A 6485-nucleotide genomic window follows, 5' to 3' on the forward strand; every position below is an offset into this window, starting at 1 on the left:
CAGGGGAGTAAACTCCTGACCGTAAACTCTCAACAAGGTCTCTAAATGAAGCCTATCATTTATACAACTAGTTTGGTGAATTGTTTCAAGGCTTAATCAAGTGATTGGGCTTCCTATTGACTCCGTTGAGGAGTTCACGGCCCTGGGACCACTCCCCCATGAGTTTACGGCCGTAAACTCATGGTAAGGAGTACCATTTGATGTTTTGAGGTTCCTAACACATCAAGGATATGATCTACGTTGGGTTCTAGGCACAAGGAAGGAAATATGGGTGTCATTTGTCCCCTTTATAGGGGTTTACGGCCCCAGAACTTGTCTTGGCCGTAAACTCCTTAATACTTGTGATTCCTTATGTTTTCTAGGCTATAAATACTTTAGGGTATATGTCTAAATTGAAGCCTAAGCCTTAGGAAGTGTTTGTGGCATCAAAACACCCCTAACTTGTGTTTTCGGCCCATGAACCATTTGGCCATGTGTTTGCGGCCGTGAACACCCATAGGTGTTGGTATTTTGATTGTTTTGGGTCCTAGACTCACTAAGGTAATGTGCTATGCTAGTCTCTTGGCTCAATGAAGGCATTTAGGGCATTTTGGCAACCCAAAATGGAGTTCACGGCCCAAGAAGTTCCTTGGCCGTGAACTCACTTTCACGCTTGATTCTTAATTGTTTTGTGGACTAAACATTGTAATGAAGGCTTCTAGTTTGAGTTCTAAGGGTTTGAGGGTCATTGGGACACTTTTGGCCCTTAAAATGGAGTTTACTCCCCAAGTGTTCTTGGGCGGTAAACTTCCAAATCTTGGGGTTTGGTCCGGTTTTGATGTTATGAAACATAATCTAAGCTATATAATACAACTAGATAGAAGTACTCACGATTTGGGATAAAAACCCGAAGATCCGTGAGAGAGAATTTGGATTTTCTCTAGTTGGAAATGTAACTAATGAACTATTTGGTTCAGATTTCTATATATAGTCATGAGATTTTTGGCAGAAAATATTTTTATTCCAGGAATGAACTCTAATATCCTAGAGTATTGGAATAACAGTGTTGTACAAAACCCTAGTGCATCCACTCTCCTGATATCTCCTTAAGTGTAAATCCTGAAAAACTCAAACTTATACCCAAAGTTTGGAATTTTACTGAAACTGTTCTAACTTCTATTGGCTTGATATGGTTTGTTCAGAATGGAAATTTCGGATTGTCACAAAGGAGTCGAGGGGTGATGTTGTTCATAAATATTTTATAATTGCTGGACTTATAGTGCAGGGGCAGAATCGTTATCTGACACATGTAAACTGTGTACTGGCAGCTTGGCATGAAGACCTTGCATGGTGCTTCTTTTATGTACTCCTCCGTGGTTTCAAGAATGGATTGTGGAAGCAGAGTAATGCCGTGTGGAGAGGTGAGATTGGAAAGATCAATGTTTAGGGAATGTGGGTTTAATTTGTTCCTGCCAGTAGGCAAAACGAACATCTGAACATGAATGGGGTATTTATGGTTTTGGAACATTGTTTATTTGGATAAATAGTTTGTGGGTAGAAATTTTATTCGTATGTTACAAGCTTTAGTTTTTTTTTTTTTTTTTTGTATGAAGTCCTCTTCTTTAAAATTTATGTATTTTTCATGGTTGATGTCTTGAATTTGAAGATATAAGCTGCTGATGCGACTCCAATTTTCATATTTTTCAAATCTATTTTGGCTTCTTTGATTCAAGCCCTTAAAAAGGATCCGATTCGTTATTTTATATGGTAATGTTGTGTTTTTATACACACGGTTACTTGATTTTATTTATAAGGGTTCTTATTAGGCATGTTGTTTTAGTATTCGGTTATTTTTTGAACTTATGTATTCTTTTAGGATATAGTGTATTATCTCTGTAACTGAAATTCATGAAAAAATCTATATAGAACCGAGAACCTAGAAGAATGCAACCAAAAGCAGAATGGTCATCAAGGCACTAATGTTGAAAAAATACAACAACTCTCCATGTATTGATGATAAAACACCACACCTCTTATCTTTTGATATTAGCACACATATATGAGTTAATAATAGATATAAACTATATGATCAAGTACTTGATTTTAGAGTAGATGTCTAAGTTTTAGGAGGAAAATGGGCGGAATAAAGGCTGGATGTCTAGGTTTCACTATGTTAACTACACTATGTACTTTTAAGAATTAAAATAAAATTAACGACATATAAAAATAAGATAATATTTATATAATAATTTTATTTTTAATAAACAATAATAAGATATTTAAACTTTTTTTTATTGTATTAAATTATCATAAAGGTTCTTCATGTAAACTTTCAACATAATTTATTTTCGACAATATAAACATGACTTTAACTTATTTAAATTTTTTGGATATTTAAGCAATACAAGAAGAAAACAAAGTTTGTTAAAACATAAGTGGTTGATAACAATACTAATAATATTGATGTAAACTTTCAACATAATTTATTTTCGACAATATAACCATGACTTTAACTTATTTAAAGTTTTTAGATATTTAAGCAATACAAGAAGAAAATAAAGTTTGTTAAAACATAAGTGGTTGATAACAATACTAAATATTATTTCATATACATGTAATATTATTAACATTTAATGAGTAACAATAAAAAATAAAAAATGAAAATAATTCTTATAAGACATTTGAAGATTTAACTATAGGAGTGCATGATACTGTTACATAATCAAAAAAACTAGTCGTCGAAATGAAACTAATCTTCGCCCCCCGCATCTAGGGGTGGTCAAGAATGTATGAATCTTAATGTCCAATCCAAAATTCCAATGTACTTAGAACGAAAATTTTCTTATTATATGTTAACCGAGTTACAAGTTATATATATATATATATATATATATATATATATATATATATATATATATATATATATATATTACATTCTATTAAAAGTTTTGTTTGATTAATCTAACTGAGTTTACATTTAGTTGGTTCTTAATATTAGAAATAATAAATTTCAGATATCTGGATCCGTATAAAAAATTAAGATATCCAAATTTTTTGATACAGATTCTTATACCTAAAATCTAATATCTGACTTTCGGAAATCCAGTTTTGAACAACATTATTCAGATTTACATAGCTAGCTAGAAACTATTCGTCGAAAGGAACTGTCTTACACAAAACAATCTACCATATCTGACAGGAAAAAGAAACTAATTGCCGCATGTAAATTATCTTCCGAAAAGAACTATATTCACCGCTGCATCACGCGGGTACACTACTAGTATGTGTGTGTGTGTGTGTGTGTGTGTGTGTATATATATATATATATATATATATATATATATATTACCTTATAAAGCATTTTTAGTCAAATGCTGAATTTTAAGTCGTACAAGCCTAATTGCATTGTTTACAATCCGTTTATGCATATGAATCTTATTTGGTAAACAACTGAAAAAGTCAAGGTATTGAGTTGAGTTCTTATCCAGCCCCGTGATTTAACGGAATTATCAATACCAAACTCCCCTTAATCTAGGTCATATCTCCTTGACTCCTTTATCATGGAACTCTCTCCACCTATATTTTATGATCCTCCAATTTCATCAGCCTCCCCTCCACAATCAATTGACCCGAGATCTTCACCATCACAACCACTCACGCCATCTCCAACCTCTGCCAACCACCACCGCCTGTAAACCAGTTCACCAAGAAGCACCAACCACCAAACGGTCGCCCACATACCCCAAACACCACCGTCAGCCAACAACAACCACCACCACCATCGAGCTTCCACTGCCATTAATGAAAACTTCTGGCTGAAAGTAGAATAATACAATGCATATGTTTCCTTATCTCTCGATGTTCTTTTGATGCAACTCTTTGATCCGTGCTAAGTTGCCTTTAAGTCGTAGATCCCGGCAAAAATCTTTTAGGTTCTGGTTCACCTTCCTTTATATCAGGCTCTTCATCTCCTTTATTGAAATCATTTCTTGTTTTCCTCCATCAATTGAAAAACTCTAAGACCACTCACCACTATCATTTAACCCTGAAACGTCACCACTGAACCACTAACGCAGCTCTCTCCCTCTCCGTCTCTCTCTAAAAAATGCCTAAACACTAATCTCGCTCTCTCTACACAATCTTTAACAGCGTTCCTCCATCTCTCTATCGGGTTTTCTCATCATTTAACATTAATTTCAATTTTAGAAGCTCTAACATCATGTACAATTTATGGCCATCGCTCCACCTACTACTTCTAAAATGTACACGGCGGTCCTAACCGTCTCAGGCTCTTCTTCTCTCTCTGAAAACCCTAGACCCCCACCACTCTCTGTATAGAACCGACATACCCACACAATTTCTTGGTAATAGATCCAGGGAGATAAAGTCATCTAAAAATGTCGTTGCTTTTCTCTTTCAACACAACGATGACCGCTGATTTAGGGCTTCTTTGAGAAAGGTAATGATGTTTCAGTTTAAGATTTGTACGGTTTCATTTGGGTTTTATCATATCAAATTCTTATACTCTTATTTTTTACATAAATGTTTTATACACCCTATATTCAAAGAGATGTTTGCCATTAAACATCTATATATTCGAGAAAAAATAAAAGAAAATTGTAATATGGGTGGCCATACGCTTAATATTGCATTATGTTGCATTAACACTATTTTTTATAACTTTATTGTAGATATTTTCTTATTAAAGTATTGTACTTTGAAAGTACAATGCTATAATTGGGTGAATGTTTTAAAATTATACTGCTTCTACAATGCTTTAATTAGTTGCAAATTTCATTATCTTTGACTAAACCTTTTCTTAGTTAATTTTTTTTAATTACTTGGCATACGTAAGATATTATTCATAAGAAGATAGCTCTCTTTTAACCAAAATTTACTGTTTTTTAGTATATTCTTTATGATTTTAACAGGTTAAAGTGACAAACGGTTGTCCTAAGAAACAAATATAAACATGACCGACAAGAACATGATTGGGGAACGAATAGTAATTATCAAACTAATGGGGTTATTTGTAAGAAAATCTTAAAGATTATAAAGATTTTTATAGGGGTTACCTACTACTATAATTTGAATATGATATCAAGGTCATTTTATGAAAAAATTGTATAATTACCAATATAGTCTTGATGCATGAAACTAATTGTTTAAATTCAATGATATATATTCATGACATTGACTTTAAGTTTTAACTTTATTATAGAAATAAATTTTTATTATCATGTGGATGTTTGGGTTGCTTAATTATAATAATAGTCAAATCAAAAGAGAGTTAATTATGTTTTTGGATAAGTTATAAAACTGCTTACTACCTTTTTGTGCTATTAAAATGTACTAATATAAAAAATGACTTTTTGGTTTTGACCAAGTTTATTTATAAATCAATATAAAATGATAAAAAAGACAATGTAAAATGTCAAATTTTAATGCCTCATTGGTCGTGAAAAAAAAAAGAAATCTAGCTACTGTCGATATAGTTTATGATGTATTTTTGAGTGATAATAATGTTAAAACGTCATTGATTTAGGAAAAAGACAATCATGGTTATCAATGTTTATCTAGAGTCTTGAAATGTGATATCTAGAGTCTCACAATTCATCTATCATGATAACACAACACCTTTGTATATATAAAAATATTTGTTGTTGTTGCTTATATGATAATGTGTATTTGACGCTTAATGGTAAATAATATTTAACTATAAAGGATACCTAAAAAAATATGATGTATAAAATAGAATTGAACGATTATTAATTCACAGTCATATATATATATATATATATATATATATATATATATATATATATATATATATATATATATATTCTCATCAATTTTATTTATCTTAGTATTACTCTTATTGATAATTGTTAGATTTAGTAAACTATTTGCCCAAAAGAACTAATCTCTTCTAGAAAACTAATTTCTGAAAAACTATCCGAACCCATCACTTGGCGCGAGTAAACGACAAGTATATATATATATATATATATATATATATATATATATATATATATATATATATATATATATATATATATATATATATATATATATATATATATATCAAGAAACTACGGAACCAATTCAAAGCGTTGAAATTTAAAGTGATTAATGTCAAAAGGAATGGTTGTAGAAATTTTTAATCGACACAGATACACCAGATTATAACAAAATCCACTATTTTTTTTGTTTAACTTTTTTAGACCATGTTTTTTATTGAAAAAAACCAAATGTACTAATGTTCATGATTTTTCGTCCTTTTCCATAGAGATGCATATTGATATACATAAAAAATAAACTTTTTTTTTTCAAAAAAACCCACTTCATTTTTTTTGTATTTTGAAAATTTGAAGTCTATTTTTTTTATCAAAAAAATTAGTAAATATATCAAAATTTATATTTTTTGGTACTCTTTAAACATGGATTCATATTTATGTTTTAAAAAAATCAATTTTTTTAGTTCAGATTCACCGTGTCAGTAATAA

Source organism: Lactuca serriola, chromosome 4 (genome assembly GCF_051521515.1).
Source record: "Lactuca serriola cultivar US96UC23 chromosome 4, Lser_US96UC23_V15, whole genome shotgun sequence".
Lineage (NCBI taxonomy): Eukaryota > Viridiplantae > Streptophyta > Magnoliopsida > Asterales > Asteraceae > Lactuca > Lactuca serriola.